Below are 24,909 nucleotides of genomic sequence, written 5' to 3'. Positions count from 1 at the left end.
GCACAATCACCATTGTGTGCTTAATGCATGCTCTTATGAATGATATTGAACCGGCTACTCTTATCATCTGAAAATTATCTTACTATTCCTATTTGATACACCAGATATTTGTTGTCACATGAAAAAAGCATAGTTTACTTTGTAACCACACATTCAACCTCTTATGTGCATACGTGTGTAAGCTTTTTTGCTCTTACTCTTGATGAATGCATGCTCTGACTCATTAAAATGATTGTGCAATAAAGTTTTATTCGAGACCTAATTTCAGGCTTTCTAACATTTTTTTTTTGGTAAGATAATGAGAAACCTTTTATGAAATATGAAAGAACATGTAAATCCATGAAAAATTCAAGTTTCAGTCATTCCAAACCTGATTTTCTTCAATTAAACTTTGAATTCCTCTTCAAATGGTATGCTACATACTACTTCATAAGTTACTAGGTATCCTGCGAAAAGTTAAAAGCACGATCCTCATCTCCACCAATACTGTGCCATCCCTTTACACTGTCACATACAATGGTTGGGGATTAACAGCCAATGCACTTTTTGTATGTATTGCTGTATCTCTACGTCAAAGTGGCACATGTACAGGTATATTTTACTCCACTGTTATATCACTACCTGCCTTGCATGCAATGAACAAAATGAACTAATCAAGTATTTGATCTCAAGACTTAAAATATTGGTTACAGCTCGTTATTGTGTAGGTTCGTTATTTCGAAGGCTCTTTAGTCAAAAGATTTGGTATTTCGAAGGTTCATTGTTCCGAATTTCATTTCGGATTAATGAATCTTTGGAATAACAAACCTTAGGAATAACGCCACAAATGTTCGGATAATGAACCCTTTTTCATTTTCGGATTAACGAACCTTTCGGTGCAGGAAATTTCTGTGTTTCGGATTAACGACCCTTCAGAATAGCGAACCTTGGGAATAATTTTAACAAACAAGCACCCAAAATATCAACACTAAATACATAATTTATGCACTGTGTCTGTTCTCAAATCATGAAACTAATCCAATTTTTATTGAAATAAGGCTGCAAGTACACAATTACACTGTACGGTAGCTGCAACTTTTGCATACATGTGCCGGTATTAATAATTTTACCACATTCTGAAGTGCATGTCAGCTTCAAACTGATTCATAGTTTGTGTGTTACAGTTCCGTTGACATAACACCTTCAGTCTTGCTCCAAGGGAAATATCTATCCATAATTTTCACCACTGTATGAATAAGCGTAGAACTCTGAAATCTGAACTAAACTGACACAATACAGCTGCATCAACTACAACAGAGCTTTAAATTGATTTCTGCAATTATTCTCAACTCTCATCAACTCATTCATTATTTATGGCTGCATCACAGGAAGTCTCATTTTTTCCATTTCCATGTCTACAAAACATGCAATGTTCATTGCCCTAATTTCTGTGCCATGTGACTTAACTTTCTTTCATGTCAGTTGCAAACTTGGTCAATTTGCTTCAACCCAACTTTGACATTTATGTTTACATGTGCAATTTCCAGCAATTATGGGTTTATACATGAGTCTTTATACCCTGTATGTAACATGAAATTGTACTTTAAATTGCAATTGCATGGCCAAATAAATAAATGAATAAATAAATAAGTAAATGAATGAAACAAATAAATATAACAAAAATAGTAACAATAACAATAATAATACCTGTGCAATTACAGTCTAAGCACATTCACTGACAGACATTTTTAGAATGGCATGTTTTGCTCACACAACATTCCATTGTTGCATACCTCATAATTCGCATCTGTGCAATTCTACATGTAACATTTACATACCAATATCAAACAAAAGACCCTTGATTTATCACTTCCATTTGCATATTTGGGGGATTTCCTTCTGTGACATGAACTTTCAACTGACACACATCCATCATACTCATCTGTTGAGAATGAGAAGGGCATTAAGTTGTCTTGAACATTATAGATTCAGTGGCACCTTAAAGCCCTTATCATTCTCAACTGACAATATGTGGCAGATTCCTGTAAAAAAAGGCTGAAAAAAAAAAAATCAGCTTTCCCAGACAACAACACTCGATGTTTTCCAATGAGGTATACAATTTTGCCCAATTAACATTAACCTCTGTTGTATCTTTCAATATAAAGTGAAAAACACAGCAAATAGTAACAAGAAAATTATGACACCCTTCCAGTTTTGCTCAGCCAAGAAGCCTCAATTTCATGATGTATCCCTATTTCCATAAAGATTGCTTCAAAACTGTAAGAATTCTCTACGCAACATTTGCAACAGACAGTCCAACTGGTCACACACTGATTTCTACTGTATAATACCCTGTTAATACACTTCATGTGATCTTCTCATTACCAAAATAACTGTACGTGAAAATACTAGCTTAAATACGGATGTAGAGCTAGGCAAATTTGACTTTGACAAAAATGGTGACCATTATGAAAATGGCTATATATCTTTATTAGCAAGTTTTTGATATTAGAGATTAAATACATTGTTGGGTGCAAATGTTTTCCTGTGGTATTTTCAGTCAAACATCAGTAATTTTACTGTGTGCATAACATCTCAGATTTGACCTGTGACAAAAATAGCTACCTTTCAAGATGCTTGCCAGCACCCTTTTTTTTTTGTGGGTTTGAAACTCAGGCCAATTCCCCCCTGCACAAAAAAAAAAAAAAAAAAAAATCAAAACAAAACAAAACAAAACAAAACAAACAACAAAACACAACAACAACAACAACAACAACAAATAAGGAGCTGCACACTGCAAAGTCACATTCTGGCATTGTCAACTTTAACACTCTGCATCTATTCTTTTCTTTCAGCGACACTCCAACAAACTACAAATTGCTCCATTGAGCTGCATCTACTCCTCAATAGTATGTAAGTCTGCATAGCATAGAAGGCGCTGAATACGGTTGTGATTTGTTCATAGGTAGTCCAGGTACCCACGCAATCTTTCTGCCTTGTTACAAAAACAAGACGCTAAGCCACAGCCACTAAAAACATGAAACATTGGCATGGCAACACATCAGCCAAGTTTTGGTGATCCCATAAAGAAGCTATGAACCTGAAGTTCTTCCCAGCTCCAAAGGCAATCCACTGTTCATGGATATTCCGGTGATGGCTGCTGCTAGGACAAGCTCAAAGGGTGCAACACTTGTATGAACAGTGCATATTGGCACGTTGCTAATCTGCGAATGTACGGCATCCTATAGGTGCACAAGTATATGATGTACCAGTGTCTGCCTCCTCACACGTGCACGGTGCTATCATCTGACATGTCCGGACAATCGCAGCAAAGAATGTCACTACCTTGTGTGGTGATGAGATCTTTGTTGGTGCTAATGTCTCTTCCATTAGAGACCAAGAAGTACAGCAGAGTCGTCTGGTTTTAATTATGTTATGCAAAAAATGTTGCCATTTTTAGTAACCACAGTTGATAGCTCAAATTGTCTCCTGCTCAGTTTGCTCTCATGCTGCAAGAATCTGTCTGCAACCTATCTGCTTCTTCTTCTTCTTCTTCTCGAGTCACCACACAAGTCCTGCCCAGTGCAGAGTGCAGGATCCGGCTTTGGTGTTGAAAGTCTCCAGATCATTGACAGTGCATGGCTCTGGTAGGAGGGGGCAGACCAAAAGATGTTGCATTGTCTGATCCTGCCCACAGTTGCAAGCAGTTTCTCCATCCCTATTGTAGTCCCATTTCTGCATGAGGACTTTGCATCGTCCTGTTCTTGTCCGTAGGCGATTCAGGCATGACCAGGTGGGCCATGCCTCACTTGAACCCGGAGGGAGTGATTCACTTGGTCCATAGGAGAGCTTATTCGTCACAGACTGGAGGTGGTTGGACCATAGGGTAATCCTTCGACCGTGGGCGGTGCCATCAAGGGATTCGGTTGAATGGAGAAAACTGCGTCTGGATTTGAGTCTCTTTTTAGCAAGTTCGCGATTGTAGAGTGGGTGGCGAGGGTTAACTTCTTGCTTGGTTTTCTCCATCTGTGCTGAGACCTCTCGCCTGATGTGTGGTGGGGCAATACCACACAGTTAATAAAGGTCATCTACTCTTGTTGGTCGCAGACATCCAGAGATAGCTCTGCAAACTGCATTCAGGACTGGGTTGATCCTATCTGCTGCAATGTGTGTTTAGATCTGACACAATGTGATATGAGTCAGGATATCCTCAAAACGCATCGTCAACCAAAAATCACTATGGAATAATCCCTGGAATATAACTTCTAGGGCTGCTCCATTGGACCCCCTTTGCCATAGTGTAGAGTGCTTGATTACATGTAAGGACTGGAATCTGACCGGGGTTCAGGACATCAACTACAGTCTTCATGATGTCCATTACTTGGCGCATCATGGCTTTAAAAATTGACTTGTCACAATATTGACTCAATTATTTGCCACTTTAACTAAAACATGGACAATGAAATTCCTGATTTATACACACACACACACACACACACACACACACTCACACATACAAATAGTTCCAATCCTTAAATTGATTTGACAATGTCAAAGAATTTCAAATAAACAATGGCAATCATTATGACAATGGCAGCCTTTTTTGACACTAACCAATGCTCAGCTGAATATAAAAACAGTAGAAACTGCTGATCTGTGATTTATAATACAAAAGAGAAACATTTCTTCCCTTCAACTTTAAACCTTTATAAACAATATCAAAAAACATCAATTAACAATGGCAGCTTTCTTGAAGAAAGCAAGCAGCTACAAAAATGGCACCACTTTTGTCACAGGTCATATCTGATATGTAGGCAATAAATATCTATTAAAACATATAACTAAAACATCAATACTGCTGGAATTGATTACACTTACAATGAAACAAAATATTGAATAAGCAATGAGAGCTACTTTCAACATGGCCATCATTTTCTTTCAAGTCACATTGACAATATGTTATATGGACACTAAATTTCCTAATGCACAATTTATAACACAAAAGATTTTTCCATCATTTGATTCAATTCAAATGACAATATTCAACAATTCTAAATATGACAAAGCAACCTCTTCAAATATATTTTTCCCCAGAAAAATGCAGCATCTAGAATTACCACTGAAACATATTCTACACACAAATTCCATTCTTGTTTCATGAAAACCCTCAAATGGTTTAAAATTTTACTTTATCTGCACTTGGTGAATGTAAGGTATTATGGGTCAATTTTTGTTTTTCGCATGATGCATCAGAAATAACTGAGTGTCTTGCAGAAATTTGTGTCATGCCATTGCAATTAATCCTCTGGAAAAATTCGAGGTAGCTACATGTAGTGCTTACTTGCTACTCCCACACAGAGAAGCAGTGTAAGTTTTGAAACTCTCTTTAAAAAACATGTTTTTGTTTTTTGTTTTGTTTTTTACTATCCAACATAAATCAAATGGACTTCTTTTTTTTAGTTTCATATCTCAGAAGTATTTAAAAGTATGAAGTGATTACACGCATTATATTTAGTAAAATGTGCTAGACTTTATGGCATAAATTTATGAAGATGGTAAAATTGAAATCATGGACTATTTGAATAGAGCCTTAAATATTGCATGGCCTATTTCATTACAAAATCAGTCACTTTGTAATGTTTCAAAATGTTGAATGAAATGAACATTTTTTAAAGAAATGGTCATTACGTTGACAAATGACTAATTTCCTAACAAAATAGGCCACACCACGCCTAGTGCTCCATACAAATTGTCCATGGTCTCAACTATGTTTTCAATTGTACCATGGACATGAATGCAGGTCTTTAGGGCAAGTTGAGCCATAGCTCAATTTGCCACATAGACCCTGTTTACGATGCGAGGCTTGGCCGCAGTTCAACGATAGCCCAGCCAACCTCCATTTCAGTGTAAACGTGCAAAAGGCCAAATGCAAGGCCAAAGTTGGCCTTGCATTTGGCCTCGCTCTGGAGGTGGCTAAGCCGCGGCTGAGCCTGGCCTTTTTCTCTGTGTAAACGCAAATGGGGCCAAATGCGCTGCCAATTTTATTCTGGTTTCCAAACCCCGTACTTGTACTATTTCACTATTCAGGATATTAACCCCCTCAACATCGAAAACTAGCATAGTTTAATGTGATCTTGTCCTGCAAAGGATCTTTCCCTTCAGAAAAGGCCTTTGCCCGAACGGTGATTTCGTTGCCATGAAATTCAGTTGGCAAAGGGTCTGAAAACCAGACAACACCGAATTGTGTTTGTTTACAAGTAGAGCGCCACTATGACAAAATATTAAAAGGTTTGAAATAAAAGCGCGGCCGAGCCCAGTAGTGTAAAGGAACAAAATTGCGGGGCTTGGCCTCGCAATTGAGGTTATGCTCAACCACGGCTTGGCCGCAGCATGGTGCAGCCCCACACTGTAAACAGGGTCATAGAGTCTTCCTCAACTAACCCCACACCTAGAGCATTACTGAAGGTTTACATATATGTGCATACACAAAATATATGCATCAATTACAGACCAAGTCTCTCATTATGGTGAGACTCATGCATTTAGGGTCTGTCTCACGATTTCACACATAGTACCCATTTTTCTCAGACATCAAGTGAAATTGCAACTTGAACCAAAAATGAGGAGTGTAGCTAAAAGGATTGAAGTGATGCTTGCAATTGAAGGTGTATTTCCCTTCATCATGCCAAATTAGCAAACAATAGTCACTTAATTATGCACCAGATCCTTTATTAACAGCTACAAATTTAAAAAAGGCTCCTTACTGTGGGAGGGGGAATACCCTTCTCGTTTGCGCGAGCGCAAAGACACTAAGTCATGAAAATCTTGTTGTTAATTTTTTTTAAACTTTGCATCTTTGCAATTATTCAAAGGATAAAACAGAAAAAAAGACCCACACTTGCTTCTCACAATCATCATCTAATATCTAAGTCATAGCTTTGATCCATAATGGAAAAATGTAAAAATACTGCACATTTGCATTTCACATACTTCTACTTTTATGGTCTACATTTTGGTTTTGCCCTTAATCAAAGACGTTTCTGTGTCAATCACGAAAACAATATGGTGGTGTAAATGATTATGCTATGGGTCATTAACACGTTACCACTTGAGTGTCTCCAGGGACGGTGGCTTAACATGCCACTATGGCTAACTTACCGTACCTTCCAATACTACACATGATCTGATTACCACCACATAAACATAAAATTAATAATTATTGAGGTATTTTATGTTGCGTAAATCATTCCACAATACTTCAATTACATTTATACCCTTTGCTTTAGCATTTATCATGCATACTGTTCACTGTGCTTAGAATTATTGTAGATGGAAGAGAGTGGAAGTCCTGAGAAACTATTACGTTGCTCATCTGTTATCATCTGATATGAAGTGCTTGCATGTCAACCAAGTTTGATCCAAGATTGACAGCTGTCCACACAGTTGAAATAGATGCGATCCACACCTGGTCCAATTGACTGGTTTTGAGCCTTTAACCAGTAGAGTTCTACTCCCTGTGCTACACCAACGCTGCAAAGCAAAGCTGGTGTGTTCTCTCTGTTGGTCAAGACCCTGCTTTAAAATACATAAACAACATACTGTTACAAATGAAGTACACTGCTTATCTTTTAACATCGATAAAATGAAAGAACTGAAATATGTGTTGTTAGAATGGGAGAACATAAATATCATTATCACAAATGTTACGAAGAAAGTTACATTATGTTTTACATATTTTAGACAGATACAACCAATTTCTTGTAGTCATAACTTGCGAACACAACTGTACTGAAACATTCACAACTTCACATAACATCACATCACCTTTTATGTTAACCTTTCTTTTCATGAATACATACACCTATTTCTCTTACAGGAGTACAGCATATACATCATAGTTCTCTGGATGTATATCATGTTTAGCTACGATGTAAATTGGACAGAACAAAACTACACTTGTACAGTCACATTTATAAGAATAAGGAATATGTGAATAACATTTCATAAATGTAATATGGAATTAACAAACTGTTTCAGATCACAGACTTTAGATGATAGAACATATATTACAAACATTTCAGGGGAAAAAAAAATAATTCTGAAGAAACACCTGTGTATGCATAATTCTACAGGTTATGCTAATACAGCTTAAAAACACACCTGGAGAGATTATTGTGAGAATTTAATTTGAACACTGAGTATGATTGAGCCTGATTTTGTCAAAAAGTTGTGTGAAAAGTTAAATGCATACAAATCTGACAAAAAGTAGGGGGAAAAAAAAGCAAAAAAGAAATAAAACTCACCGGTGGAAACACTTGGGTACAAGGCTGGACATGATTGCGGCACAAGCACAGACCAGTTCATCATTCACCAGGCAAATGTAAAGACATAAAGATGTTAGCCATAAACACCTAGATGAAATACACCTAATTGATGCTTTTTTCATTTTGGCCAGTGCTTTATTCTCACTACCATGGGTGCTAAAGAGAAACAATGACATCAATCAATGAAAGCAAATGTTTGAGAAACAGGGGTTTGAAAACTCAAAACATTTTTCATAAATTTGCATGAAATCAATCAAAACTTGTGCTATGTAGCTCATAATGTTTACGTAATAAATACAATTCTTGCACCACATACATGATCACTCATGGATTTCACTCTATCTTCTCTGGTGAAATATTCATTTCTATCAATTACAACATATGCCTATTGATCAGGTTTTGCACATATAAATGCAACTCCTACTTTTTCCATTTATTTCAAAGCACTTTCATCAGCATTTACAATTTGATTTTCCTCAGCTCTAAACGCTCATCAAATAGTAACACAAACTTATCATTATCAGCATTTAATTCTCTGAAAAAAAATATTTTTCAAAATGATTATTATGCCAAAATCTACCTTTCTGCACTGTCATTTTCTGGGCTATGTTTTATTTCTGTTGTGCCTGTTCTATTTTTATTCTTTGTCTATTCTATTTCAATTCCATTTTCTGTCTTTTGTTTTATTTCTGTTCCATACTGAACTTGTATCTTCCTTTTATAGTTACATTTCCAACAATGATATTTAGAGAAGAGCAACTACCAGCTCAGCTACTGCTTTGTGAAAAGGGTTGATAATTCTCACCTAGATTCAGCATTACCACTTCATAAATTTTTAATATCACCACTATTGCTGACATACATGTAACATTATAATTACAGTCCTTTAAATCATTTTTGCAATTACACAATTTATGTGTTTTTCCTTCTTCTTGACATGCAAGCCCACATTTCTTTCAACAAGCAATCAAAGATCATTGTTTCTGTTGCATGCTCTTGTCGTTGTCTATTTATTTTTTCTTTATAATGTCAATGTGTTATGTAGTACTTTTATTGTTGCCCAAGTTTTGTTTCCTGTGCACAATCAAGGTCGCTTCAGTGGATCTCTCCACCCTTTGCACACTTTGCTCATGGCACACTGTTTTCCTCACTTCAATCACTTCAGTATTCATTACAATTTAATATTATCATAAGGTTTCACTACTGTTGAACATTCTGTTCATTTCATTCATCATATTTCATCTATTCTCCATAACATCATAAAAATATGTATGATGAAAGATGAAAATATATTTCATTTGATTTCAGCATTGTGAAAAAAACCTTGAATAAACATCTAATGTTATTAGTAAAAACAAGTTCAGTGAAACAGTATTCAAATAGCTTCATGGTAACTGTAGTAAAGGCGAATAACTTCAATGGTGAGATCATTAATACCTATACTACATACATGACCGATAAATGTGCCACCTTCTGTTGTAGCATCAACTTCATGTTGTTGATATTCATAAGAACACATCAAATTATGCCAAGCAAATCACTTGAACCTTGTCTGAGAATTTCATTAAATTCACCAATAACTATGCTTTTTGTGCTTATTTGGTGCAATTCAACAACTAATTTCCATAATTTCTCACATTATTTTTGGGTCATATTTAGGAAGTCTATAATCACTGAATTGTCACTTTCTGTCTCATAATGTCGCTGTTTTCTGTAGTACTAGTAGTCATACTTTTGTTGAAGTCTTGTTTCATATTCACAAGCATAATCTTCCCAGTGGAACCCTCCATACTTCACATGTTTTACTCATTGCAATTTTTTTTTTTAACTTCAAACACCTCAGTATTGATCATAAGTATCACTTCTACTCATTTGTTTTTGAATTGCTGTATGCTCTGTCCTATTCACACTTTTTTATTTTCCTCATTCTGTATTACAAAAGGAAATATGATGACAAAAGAAAATAAATATCAATTGATTTGAATATATGTGCCACATTACTTTGCGTAAACTCAAGACATCACTCATCAGAACTGTATTCTGATAGCCTCATGGTAACTGTAGTAAAGTGGAATAACTTCAACATGAAGTGAGTCTATACCTGTGCTATATACATGATCAATCAATGTATTACCTTCTGTTGTAGCATCAAGTACATGTTGTTGATATCCGTAAGAATACATCAATTTATGCACACATGAATCACTTGAACCTTGTCTGAGATTTTCATTGAAGTCACCAATAACTATGCGTTTCGTACTTCTCTGCTGCAATTCTACGAGTAGTCTCTTCAGTTTCTCACAAAATTGTTTCTTATCATATCTGGGAGGTCTATATATCACAGAAATGAGACATGAAGGACAAGTTACTGCAAATGTAATATATTCTAGATTATTGACATGTAAATCCAGCCTACTAATAGATTTGATTTTACTGTACACTGCAACTCCACCATGTGCTTGATTTTTCAGTGCCGAAAATAAGGGACTTTCATCTGAATAAGATTTTGACCGAGGTTGATTGTACATTTTAAAATGATCTAAATTCACGTCAAAAATGTCATCATTAAGCCAAGTTTCAGTTAAACAAATAATATCAGAATTTCTACATAGGAGGTTTGATTGGATATCTTTGAAATGTGCTTTAAGACCTTGAATGTTATGTAGCATTATATTCAGAGTCGCAACAGAAACATCATTATCAAAGCTCTTTTCATCAACAAATGTTGGCATGTTTTCTAAACTTTCTTTAACAGTTGGATTGCAATATATGACTTTGGGATCAAAATCTTCAATAGTTAGTCCACGTATTGATGTGACACGGCTCAGAGCAACATATGCTTGTCCGGGCAAAAATATATTTTTCAGAGAAACAACAGCTTTTTCCATTGTCATGCCCTGTACTTTATGTATTGTGCATGCATATGCTAATTTCAAGGGAAATTGTTTCCTCGTATATTTTTTCCCAATTGATTCCTGTTGCATTTCTATTGACTGTGTTCCTACTTTTTCATTGTCAAATTTCACAAGCACACTTGAGGGTCTGGCATTTTCATTTACTCTTACTAAGTCAGTTACAGTGCCAATGCAGCCATTTGATAAACCTTTGGTCACATTCACATTTTTGATCAGCATCACTCTAGAATTTTCAGCAACCCAAAGATATGCTGGCAAAGAAGCTTTAGTACATCTCCGTGGCTTGTCACATGCTTTGTTTTTACCCTTATCGCCAAGTTCAAAATCTTCTGCATCAAGACAGATGATATTTGTGCATTTCTTGTGAAGCATTATTTTATTCCAGTCATTTACTTGTTTGTTTGAAGAATATATATGCAGTGCATCCTCACATTGCTCTCCAGTTTGGCATGATTGAAGAACTGCAAAATCATCACTTGATAATTCATCTTTCTTTTCTTTTACCCTTAATTTGTTCAAAAGAACAGCAAAGTCTGCATCATCCTTTTGTCTCATTATTTCATCCAAGTTAATCATAGAGAAGTTGTCTGTCCATAAAGAACTTTGCAATGTATCTTTATACAAAGGAGTACCTTTTACTGGGGGTAACTGATAAAAATCTCCAACTGCAATAACTGAAACCTTTCCAAATGGAGCATCATCACGCGTCTGCTTTATTTGCCTTAAACGTCCATGTACATACCACAGTAGCTTCTGATCAACCATGGATATTTCATCAATTATTAGTATCTGTAATTGGCCCAGCTGAGTACGTAAATGACTTATCTTTTCTTCTCCAAGGGGTTGATAAGGTAATGAAGCAGAAATGGGTATGGACAGTGCATTATGAATAGTACTACCATCAATATTGTAGGCTGCAATTCCAGTTGGAGCTACTTTCATAATTGAAAGATCATCTGGATTATGCATCATTTTACCTAGAATTCTTGTCCCTTCATTACATATGCATTTCACCAGATGACTTTTTCCTGTTCCAGCACCACCTGTCACAAATATCTGAAACGGTGTGGCTTCTTTTCCATTAACTCTGTCAAGACACCATTGTCGTATTTTGTAGAACACTTTTTGCTGCTTGCTGTTTAAAGTTCTTAATAAGACATTACTGTCTTCTCTCGAAATGCTACATGATCGAAATTCTATGCCATATGACTCTTTCTCCTGAGATTTAGATTCAAGATCTGGGATTCTAAACTCATTGTCAGCATCTTCAACTTCTACATGGATTTTAGCTGTTTCATGTCTTTCAACTTCTGTTTCTGGACAGAGTAATCCCCATGCATCTTCTTGTGCACCAAATTTCTCAAGATATTCTTGTGCCTGATCAATTGTATCAGCGTTTTTTTCATACTGCCTGAGATTTTCATTGGCAATACTTTTGACACTTTCCAAATTCTTATTAAACATTCGAACAGATCCATTTTGATAAAATTCCTCATATGTCAAAAATTGGTCAGGTTTTAACTGTTTATCAGTACGATATGGCAAAAATAGTTGCAATATACTCTGATAATATTTTTCTGGGGTTACAGTCGGTGAAAAACGAGGGTATCTCACTACAGCATCATTGGTTCTTGTTCTTTTTTGTATATAGCCCAGCTGATCTCTCAATTTAAACACACTCTGTTTCTGTTTCTTACCCTTTATATCAGATTCACTGAGTAGTCTATACTTTGAACAAAATGTGGCTAAACACATATTTTCAAATTCAAAACCATCAGGTCGGGCTTTATATTTATCAATTCTGCTTGGCATCCATGGGCTCCTATCATCATCGTCTCGTCTGCTTTGAATAACACTCAGTGGTAGACTCATTCTCACAGGGTTTGGTCCAACAGGTATAAACTCTACTTTTCTTGAGCACTCTTTCAATCTCAGGCCACAAACACGATACACACTTTCTTGTGCTGAAACTTCACGGTTTTGCATATACACATGTCCTATTTCTTTCATACTCTTTCGAGCATCTTCATTGCCCTCTCTCATTTCACTTTCAGCATTTTTCAAGAGCAAACTCATTTCTCTTTCTGCTTTTGACATGTATGACACAACATAAACAATGCAGGCATACTCATTTGTTATATACTGCAAATCCATATTGGCATTCCAAGCTCTGAGTAAGAATGAATTATATTGATTAACCCATATATCTTTTGGATCTCTTTTCATGACTACATCTTCTTTTGTAGCTACAGCATTATAGGCATCTTCAAATTCCTTTTGAGACATCCCAAGAGCTTCAAAGAGCTGCCTAGCATTATCATATTTGCCTTCCACACATGATGAATTCTTTACTGCAGACAGAACATCTTGAGCCTCATCTGTAACTTCTGGATTATCATCAGGCTTCACAACAAATGTTTTCTCAGAAGGTGGTCTTGGAAAATTAAATCTACAGGAGGTTCCCTTTTTCTTGCATGATTTTGAATGTTTCTTTGAGTGAAGCTGAACATTCTTCACTATTTCATACAGTTCTTCATCTTCATCCTCACATGGAATGTTGCATGAAATATACTTATCAATAAAATCTATGACAGTTTCATCTTTCTCGACACCCAAATTAGGTGCATTTTCAACCCAGAATAAACAGTGTGTATGTGGAGATCCTCTCTGTTGAAATTCAATCCTGTAAAAATAGTCAATTATCTTGCCAATAGGTTCTGCCTCAGAAAGAATCACTCTGTTCAAAAATGCATGAAAGCGTTTATCAAACATACGAGCTACTGTCACTGGATTTGATTTTAATAAATTACACTTATCTGTCCAATCCAGATCACTTGCTTTTCTCCCATCACCTTGTTGATTTAGCAATGTGTTAATAACTTCAGGCCATCTCATTTCAGCTGATGAAAATGATGCAAACCATGTAGGCTTTCCAAGTTGTCTAACCATTGCTAATACATCTTTCTGTGTAGATTGCCAGTATGGAGGTGTTCCTCGTATTTGTTTCAGAAATTTATATCCTTTATTCGAATCCAGTATCTCATGAAGTTTTCTTGCATCCTTTAGATCTGAACATCGCATCAATGTGGAATTATCTATTTTCTCTGAGCTTTTTCTGACAGCTATAGAAACACTAGAAAGTATTTGTTGCAGTTCATAAATACACTGAGCATAGAAAATATATTCTGTATTTTTTGCAAATCTGTTGTCTACATGCATCAAACGATTATGCAAATAACGACCAAGTGTTACTTTAATGTACCTGGTATCATGAAATGTTGGCTGGCCTGTTGGAAACAGAGCAGGAAAACATTTTGCCTCATTACTCTCATCCATCAATAGTGACACAGGACTATTCTTTTCACAAGGAGCACAGCATATAATATCATCAAAAAACTGATCAAGCACTTCTTGTCTCATATCGACCTTCTGCAAACATGTGCCCAACTGAATGCCTTGTAATCGTCCATCTTGATCATCCTCTATATCATCATCATCATCATTAGTTTCACTTAAATCAAATAGTTTACCACAAGCTGTTTTACTATTTTTGTCTGATAAATCAGAGTCCCATTCGCTATCAATAGCAATATCAGAATACCACTTATTATTCTTTTTCAAATATTCCAATGCAGCTAGGACATTGTTTTTCTTGACAAACTGATATTCATAATGTCCTTTATATGACAGTTTCCTCTTTAGCTTTACGCGAATTAATTGATCATCAGTCTCCGGTCGAGGTAATATCTTTACAGTTTCATTTGTGCGTGAAGGTACACAAACTGTTGGGCCATGCACTCCATATTGTCCTCCTTTAGGCAAATTCAAAACTTTCATAAATGGAATGTTTAGTGCAATCAAATGTGTTTCCAACTGATTCAGATTTCCAAGTTCCGCAGGAATAGCACGTAATTCTAAATTATTTCTGCTAGCTTCAGCAGGCATATTACCAGCTAATAATTTCCTGTGGCAAGTGTAACAAACCCATAAAAAATTTCTTGATGACTTTACTATTTGACAGTCAATATCACAGTCATCGCTGCATGTATGTAAATACTCCTCCTTTAAGCACCTCAAATCGTTATATTTTGCTTTTGTACACTTCAATACTTGATTCTTGAATAATAATTTCAAACATACGCAACATACATATTCAGGGCCGTGTGAAACAATTTCCCTAAATTTTTTCAAAACATGGTCACAATTTCTCATATTCATTTTTTCTTGTTTTTTTCGTTTCATGTTTCTCATTGCAACCTGCTGTCTGTACAAAAAATTTGTCTTGTACTTAATGTTTGAAACTTTCCTCATAATTTTCTTACGCCTCTCTCTGAATAAAGCATTGTTTTGATATCTAGCTTTCCTCATTTTCTTAAGCCTTTCTCTATGTAGAACATTGCACCCATAGTTTACTTTCCTCATTGTCTTCAGCCTTTTTCTGAATGAAGCACTGTTTTGATATTTGGCTTTCATCTTTGTTCTCATCCTTTTCTTAATTTTTTCTCGAAATGAAGCATCATTTTGGTATCTAGCTTTCATCTTTGTCCTCATCATTTTCTTGATTTTTTCTCTTAATAAAGCATTGCGTTGATATCTAGCTCTCATCTTTCTGCTCATTGCTCTCTTGACATTTTCTCTGTAAGTAGGATCGAACAAGTACCTGTTTCTTTGTCTCTCCTTAATTTCTCTTCTCTTTTCGAACCGGTAAGGTTCATCTGTTTGATATTTTACTTTCTTTGCAGCTGCATTTTTTAGTTTGCGGAATAGAAAAGGCTGAACATCTGATAAACATTCTATTTCTAACTGTCTTTGCTCATTTTTTTTCTTTTCTCTCTGTGCTCTCATTCGATCTCTATTTTTTCGTCTGGTAATATTTGCATTACTTTTTTTTCTTTGTTTTTTCCTTTTTGTAGTTTGCCTTGTAGTTTCAACTTCTTCAGATTCTTCAGTATCCCTACTCATTTTAACAGCACGTTCAATGTCATCCTCTAAAACTTCATTGTTCAATACATTTATTTGACAATCACCGACTTGTTTCGTAACTTTTCTCTCAGTTGTGAGTCTTCTCTTTCTTGTCACAGGCGTTTCCATAGCGGTAATGTTTTGTGGTCTTGACAAGTTTTGGCATGAACTTAATGTTTGGATCCTTGGACATACAGACTCTACAACATCGTAATGATTGCCATTTGTGTGTTGCAAGTAAACACCTCTTTGTGATGTAACAATTCCAAACTGAAGTTTGCTTGCACCAAATAATTTCCATTTTGAACAGTTTTCTTCATATGTATAAATATCAGTATCTAGTAGATTTGATAAGGCCATTATTTCCAATTCTGTAGCCCATGTGCCATTGTTGAATACTCTTTCCTTTGCAATGTATTTTACAACATCTGTGTATCCTGATTTTAAAAGGCTTACATAATCTTGCTTGTTTTGTAAAATATGCATAACTGTTGCTTTTCGAACATCACGGTGTGAATCTTCCTTGCCACATGTGACATATGACATAGCTCTGTAAAAGCAATTTCCATCACCACTAATTTTATAGATAGTTAATGGTTGTGACAGGACAGTAATATTACCATTTTCCACCATATCTTTTGGCACATCATTACTGCTACATTTGTCATTAACCTTTATGCCTAATTTGCAACAAAACTTCTCTCTGTCAAATTTATTCACAGGTGTGTACATGAGATTAATCTTTTTAATTTCTCCCACTTGCTTCACCTCGGATGCATCAACATCGACTACTGTCTGTTGACATGTGTTTTGTAATGGAATTTGTGTCTCTTGCAAGTTTGACACCATTATTTGTTTGGACATCATTTTCTTCACTCTAACACTGCCTTTCTTCAATGTCAAGTTTTCGGTAGCCTTAGATGATTCATGATGACTTTCTTTTTTACTTTCCACATTTGCATCTGAATTCACATGAAACACACTTAATTTTTCATCCAAAGTACTAGACTGAACAGCAGTTACACTTTCAACTACATCAAAATGATTGCTTCCAGTGAACACAATATATATGCCTCTTTCAGTTGTTACCTTGTTATAGTACCCCGGTTTCCTTGCAGACAAAATTTGCCAATTTTTTGTACGATCATCATACACATATATATCACAATCTAGCATATGTGCCATTGAACTAATATCAGTGTGACCAGCCCATGTTCCTAAATCCATCAATTTCTCTTGAAGTACAAAGTCCCTGACATTCTGATATTTCACTGTGTTAATTAAATTTTTAAATAAATCACCCGTTTCCAGTAAATGTGCCACATTGGATTTCCTGAGCATGAAATGGTTTCCTTCACTGCCAGTAACTACATGAGAAATACTTCTGTAAAAGCAGTTGCCATCACCCATAACTCTCTTGATATTTACAGGTTTCCTCATACACAAATTTTCATTTGTATCTTCCACTGGTTCACTGGCTGCGCCACAGTAATTGACATTTAATCTATTGCACAAACACTGCTTGTCTACATATGTAATTGGTGCAAATTTGAAGTTTCTATCTCTTCTTTGTGTTGTCTTTTCAAGTGAAACAAATTCAACTTCATTCTCACTTCCATAGTCATCACTGCTTACATTAACTCTGGTTTCCTTTATTGTTACATTTTGAGTCTCATCACTATAACTCAGATTTCTTTCAATATGATGACAATGTTGCGAATAGTCGCTGTTTTGATCATTTATATTCCCACACGCAGTATTTAGGGTCTTTGATCTCTTAGAGCCACTAGTTGTCAATACATTTTTCTTAGAATTGAATTCTACTGCCAGACCGGTTAATTCAAACTGAGTAGTACGTAAATCACATGCCATAGATTTTGCCAAATTCAAACAGTGTACCTGTATACCTTGCCATGATGAAATGCTAAGCAAGACACTGCATCCATCTTGTACCAAGTATCCATCATGACTTCTGGAATGAGAATCAAACACATAATAACCACTGTGATGCCTAATGATTGCAAATGTACTCTCAGCAAAATTCATAAGACATGCATCATATCGGCACAGTTCTTGTTCTAATGCTTGACTCAATGGCAAAGCACCAAAATTTGACAAATTGTTTTGATCTCCTTCCAACACTCCATATTTCGATTCACCATAGGTTATTTGAAATTTTTCATCCAGAATATGAAGTTCCTTCGGTAATTCATCTATCATTACAAGCTCTTCATTCAGTTGTGAATCCTTCTTTATGTAATAATACAACTCATTCCCAAGGGTCAGAATCTGATCAAGATCACGAGGTCTCATTTCGATTCCATTCTTTGTTTGAATGTAGAGAACTGCCACAATAGAATTACATGCACATTGTTTGCCAGCAGTATAACCAAATCGTTGATCACCTTGATTAAAATTTCCTTGTGCGATTGTTTTAGTCAGAGGATATGATTGCCTTCTATCATATTCTGAATCTGAAAGAGAAACAGGCTTACAGACACGTTCTTCAGTCTCTAAATCATTTGCAGCTGGTTCACCATCTAATATAAGTACAGACGATTCTTGAACATCATATGAATTATGGTGGTCAACACTATTTGCAGAACCAGCATTCATTACTATGCAATCAGATGGATTAATAGTTTTTTCACGTTCAGGCAGGAATATTGATTCATTACAAACTTGAACACACATGTTTTGCATACCTGAAACAGGTTTGTGACACGGAGAGTGAACATTTACATTTGTAGTAGAATTCACAGAGAACAATTCATTCACTGATATTTGACTGTCACCTTCAACATCTTTTGTTTCGCTGTAACATGGGTTTAGTTCATGCATATCGTGGATTCTGTCACACTTCACTTTGGACATATCATTCGAGCCTGTGTTGTCTCTATTTGTGGAATTACTGTCCTCACGGTCAGATATTTCATTCTTACACAACTTTTCATTCTTTGCTGCATGTTCTCCTTCAAAAATGTAATGTTTCACCTTTTCATTGTTACGCACCTGTGAGTCAGCATTTTTAACCACTGGCACACTTTGTTTGTTGCGGATCTTCGTGAAACGACCTTTCTTTCTTGGTTGCCGTGCATTTCCACCTCCATAGAGCCTGTTTACATTCCAAACTTCTTTTTCAATGTCTGTGGAAAGGACAGAGACACATGTAGCCTGATCACCACTCAGTACGAAACATCCATTAGTCATATTCGGAGTGCTTTTAGCCACATCAGCCCAACTTCTCTGTGTTTTTGCATAGATTTGCTCAGAGTATTTTGCCATAACATGAGGTGACTGAACACACTTTGAATATACATTCAATACAGATTCAGTATACACCTGCAGACTATCATTTCGTTCTGTGTCCAAGTTTCGATTCATATTTCGCTTCACGAGTTCACCATGTTCTTCTTGCCTTGTTTCTACTTTTGATTTTTTGCCTTTGCTGGTCTTGGCTCTTCTCTGTTTTTCAAGATAGTAGCCTTTCATTGCTTTGCCAATGTAGGTCACGCCAGGTTGGAGAATCACACCATTTACTGATCTCACTGTGCTCTTGTTATTGGTCTTGGTCTTAGGATTGTTAGTCATTGTTTGGGATGTTGTCAGTTTGGCCTTCTCAATCACTTTTGTCTTCCTTGATTTCACAGTTGTCCAACCATCATCAACTGCAGTTTCTAATGGTTCAAATTGCCTCCTAGTGAGATTTGAGATGAATGTCGGATCTGATTCATCTCTGTCACAATTTGCTCTTTCCTCCACACACACATTTGTCATTTCTAGAACACCACGTTTGTTCTTTCTTCTCACATACCTCTTTTTCAGTCTCATCTTCGTTGGTTTCTTTCTCTGGTTGCTCTTGCGTGATGTAAGTGAAACATCAACATGAAAATCTTCATCACCAAGGTCTTCGAGAAGTTCGTATCTATTGAAATGACAAGGAATGCCAATTTTGTCAAAGATGCGATGGGCAATATTATTGCTTCCACATGCTGAACATATCCAAATCAACCTTGCATCACACATTCTAGCCTCATGAGAAATAGTTCCTGTACACATCACATGAAACTGCTTGCCACAATCCTCACATGGTACTCTGCTTTCATTTTCATTGATCACACTGCAACATGCATCACATTCACTGACCTCTACATTTCTCATCAAGTCACAACTATGGAGGATATCTAGGATATCACCAATAACAATCTTGAATTCACTTGCTTCCATTGTCAAACTACAGGGCTTTCGAATCTTTGAAAGTATAATGGTACCTATTACTAAATAAATGTATATCAATCAACTGTCAATCAACACAGTTATATTCCTTGAATCACTATACTTTTATGAATCACACCTACTCCACTAGTACTGCGATTGGTAACAAAATTGTCGGATTGAATAGCTTTGAAAGTTGCACTAATACATGTGTACAGTACATGTACTATATTTCACTGCAATACAAATTCCAGCAGAAGGCTGCAACACCGATCCATATAATGTTTCTACCAACAGGTGGGGATATTTCTACAATGTTTGCTTGTTTCTAGCAACAGGTGGCACTCTTTGTCTGTTACGTGCTTCAATTCCTACTTTATAGAAAAGCTATGCCAATTTCCTTTTACGATATCTGCCAACAGAAATTTCAGCTTCAATTCTCTAACATTTGATTTGACTAAATTATGCCTTTATCTCGAGATTATGCTCTTTGTAAAGAAGGTTACAATTTTACCAATTATGCTTTTGCCTTAACTGCACAATAATCGGTCTCCCTTATATGTTTTTCTCTTAGGGTAGGGTCTTTCGCAACAAAAATTTCAATTTCACCAATTATTCTTTGTCTTCACTGACAATTAAAGAAACAGTAATGTTTCTGTTTTGAGATGACTCCTTTTGCAATAAAGGTATGTCTTTTACTAATTGTGCTTTTGTTTTCACAGCCCAATATTTATAAATAGCCCTTTAAGGTGCAATATTAACGTCTCTCCCTTCATTTACTATGACTAAAATGCTTTTATCTGAAGATGGCGCTCTTCAATTATTCTTTTATCCTATTAACAATTAACGAAAATTCAAGACTCAAGATACCAAAAAATATTTTTACATAAAATTTTTAGTATACTTCTCGCCTCACCTCATAAATTGTTTCTCACACTTTTAACAATTCCTTCAAAATTTCAACTCCTAGCTATTAGCTCTTGCCAACTGTAGTTGATTTATTTGCAGCAACTTTCAATGCAGAATATATCAAATATCAAATAATCCTTGAAGGTGCAAATTTTGTCTACCCCAATTAGTTTACAACACTATAATGCTTTCGTCTTATGACGGCACTCTTTAATAATCTTTCAGTGTAATCTGGACTCTTAAACACCTTTTCTCAAATTAACTGTTTCTATTTTCAAGTTTCCAGCAAACTTCTCGCCTTCTCTAGGACAATTCTCTTTCCAGTTTTTAACTATCCTTTTAAAGAATGCACTCTTTCATTCAAACACTCTTTAAAACTCTGTTATTCTGCTTAATTTTTACTCCTTTTTCGTCAACTCTCACTCTTCCTCTCTTTGATTTCACTCTTTTTCTCTTTGACTCTAACCCTTTCTGCCTCTGATTCTGAAACTTTCTCTCCTTCTGATACTGTCTTATTCTCATGCACTCAGAAGTTCTCTGTTCTCAGCTTTCTTCAAGTTCAAGTTAAGGTATTTCAGGTAAAGTTCAAGTTAAGGTATTTCAGGTAAAGTTCAGGTATTTCAGGTATATTTCAGATATTTCAGGGATGAGTTCGTGAATTCCAGGATGAATTTCCAGATGTAATCTCAGTGAATATTCACTGAATATTCAAGGATGAAGGTGAAATGGTATGAGATGAAATGTAGGATGAAGATGATTCAACAAATAACAAACACAAACACAAACGTACTTTCAACAAAGACCAACATAAATCTCCTTCCAAAGCAACCAGTACCTGCAGAAAGAAAAGAAAGGAAAAATACAAACGTTACAACAATACCTGTATAGGCTATACAGTGAACTCTCTACAATTATCACTGATACGACGAAGTTCACTATAACAAGGTAATTTTTTTGTGGTCCTAGATTGTAATTTCAATTTGTATTGTATTATTTTTGTAACCCTGATATAACAAGGTTTCATTATAACAAGCACATTTTTCTGGTCCTGAGGACCTTGTGTTAAGGACAGACCACTAATAATGTGAGGTACACACATTCTGAAAATACATACCGGTACTTGAGAGGAATATGAGGCACAACACCCAAATTTTTTATACAAATCTTTGTAAAATTATTTTACTGTTCCTGCAATCTAAACAATTCTTATAACAAAGGAAAACCATCTTTTAAACTTATAATCTTGCTTAAAAACACATTTTTCACTGTGCACACATCTGCACAGGGAAACCCTATTGTTATAACACGGTCAGCATAACTCAGTGAAATTAGGTCAAAGTCAAGCTTGTGATGTGTAATTGTGGGACTACATATTGGAAAATAAATGACTTCTCTTCAGTTACATTTCATGATTAAACAGGAATGATACTTCTGTATGACAAAACAAGGTCCAGGCTAAGTAACGTTATATTTCTTCCCCTGCATGCCCCCTATAAAAAAAGGTGAAATGAAAGGGTTGTTGTTGTTGGTGGTGCTTAAAGGCGCATCATTCAATATTGAATATTTACGGGACAGGAAAGGGGGACAGGGAATATTTACGGGACAGGAAAGGGGGACAGGAATCACCGCTATATAGCACTGTAAAATACGCCCTCTACTGGTCGTGGTGTTAGCTACGCATTAAAGTATGGCGCCCGCATCTCGCCCAGATTTGGCAGAAGCAAATCACCAGAGTAACGCTAAGCCCTCTTAGTCAACGTCAACTCTTAAAGTAGGTTCTTTGGAACTTAGCCTTCCTAGTAATTACATAGCAAATCATGATATGGCTCACACCTTGTCCATTCAGGAAACGCGGTCTAACGTTAAAAACTTCGCAACTTCCTTCCTGATACTCCTGACATTTAAACGTACGGTCTACGCACTACAACAGCTTCGTACACGTATAGGGCCTGAGCTGTGGTGATACGATGGGCATGTCCCCAGACACTACTGAACACATAAGAGTGATACTACTGATAGACCCTAACGTTTATTATAGTCACTAACACTAACAGCACCACGACTACACACATGAAATTTTGTTCTAAAAACCCAAACATCTGTGTTTAGGCATGCCTGCGTTTACAGACTAATACCCACCTGGTACTCGAACTCCAAACTAATCAAACCGTCAGTCTCACGCAAAGGTCTTCAGAAGTCGTATTTGTGAGCCTGTCGCTGCGCTGCCACGCCAATGCAGTAGGTTACGAATTGACAAACACGTACACCACCTCCGTATTGTATATGTGGGTAAGGTACTACGCATAAAGCATGGAGCTACTAACAGAGTAGAGCCATGGTATAAGCGTACGAGCACGCGTGCGCTTCTATACTCTTTGGTACGTACGTACACTCCACGCAGGCATGCACTGTGTGGATCACGGAGGGAGCACTGCGAGAGACGCGATACTACCATGGAAAGCCCGTCGCACACGCCCGAGAATTCGTGGGTGTTTCATAAAGCTGTTCGTAAAGTCACCAACAACTTTCGACCGACTGGTGATCAGTTCTTGTGCTGAATTATTGAAATTCTAATAACTATAGCAATCGAAAAGTGATTACCAGTCGCTCGTAAGTTGTTCGTAACTTGATATACGAACAGCTTTATGAAACAATTTACGCACAACTTTGTCTTCACATACTAGCAGGGGCGTCACCAGCTTTTTTTCAAGGGGGGTGCGTTTTGACACTAAATGTTTACGAGATTTTTTGGACAGACATTTGGAATATAGGAAGCTCTCAATCCCTAGACTTTTACTGTTTTTTGAGGGAAACCAAGCGGGGAAAGGGTTAGGGTATACCCCCTATAAATGGATTATGGAATGACGGTGTGAAACGACAAATTACTGGCAGCGATATCAGGAGAATGGCATGACGACTACATGCGAGCGAGGGGAGCGAGCGAGCTTGAAAATTTTGACATTTTACAGTCCAAAAACTGCCGTTTGTAGCCATATTTTTTTGCTTTGTAAATTAAGGGGGGCGCACCGGGCGCAACTGCTGGCAATTACTGGCAGCAACATCAGGTAAACTGCATAGTAATTAAATGCGAGCGAGCAAAGAGAGCGAGTTTGGAAATTTTGACATTTTACAGTCCCAAAACTGCCATTTGGAGCCATATTTTTTCGCTTTGGAAGTAAAGGAGGCGTGGGGGGGGGGGGGGGGGCGCAACGGGTGCAACTGCCGGTAATTACTGGTAGCAACATCAGGAGAATTGCATAACAATTAAATGCGACCGAGGGGAGCGAGCGAGCTTGAAAATTTTGACATTACAGTCCAAAAACTGCCGTTTGTAGCCATATCTATTTGCTTTGGAAATTAAGGGGGGCGCACCGGGCGCAACTGCTGGCAATTACTGGCAGCAACATCAGGTGAATGGCATAGCAATTAAATGCGAGCGAGCGAAGAGAGCGAGCTTGAAAATTTTTGACATTTTACAGTCCAAAAACTGCCGTTTGGAGCCATATTTCTTCGCTTTGGAAATAAAGGAGGGGTGGGGGCGCAACGGGGCGCAACTGTCGGTAATTACTGGCAGCAACATCAGGAGAATTGCATAACAATTAAAT

At 36.6% G+C, this 24,909-nt stretch overlaps 1 long non-coding RNA gene across 3 annotated transcripts; it reads right to left on the bottom strand.

The window, feature by feature from the left end:
- Positions 1 to 2,674: 2,674 nt before the first annotated feature.
- On the bottom strand, positions 2,675 to 23,598 carry LOC139708455 (uncharacterized). Of its 3 annotated transcripts, none has more exons than XR_011709359.1 (7): positions 23,444 to 23,598; positions 22,095 to 22,139; positions 19,995 to 20,105; positions 19,193 to 19,326; positions 18,080 to 18,152; positions 8,283 to 8,306; positions 2,675 to 7,551 (listed from the first exon to the last, which is right to left on the bottom strand). It is a non-coding gene; the product is annotated as an uncharacterized lncRNA (long non-coding RNA). The 3 variants fall into 3 exon arrangements; XR_011709358.1 differs by having other exon boundaries at positions 18,088 to 18,152; XR_011709357.1 differs by lacking the exons at positions 2,675 to 7,551; positions 8,283 to 8,306 and having other exon boundaries at positions 11,085 to 18,152; positions 23,444 to 23,591.
- Between the last annotated feature and the right edge of the window lie 1,311 nt (positions 23,599 to 24,909).

The sequence above is a fragment of the Diadema antillarum genome, unplaced genomic scaffold (genome assembly GCF_040938485.1).
Source record: "Diadema antillarum isolate AM-2024a unplaced genomic scaffold, OU_Dant_1.0 scf00000036, whole genome shotgun sequence".
Classification (NCBI taxonomy): Eukaryota; Metazoa; Echinodermata; class Echinoidea; order Diadematoida; family Diadematidae; genus Diadema; species Diadema antillarum.
Note: the sequence above shows the minus strand (reverse complement) of the source record. Positions and strands in the feature narration are given on the sequence as shown.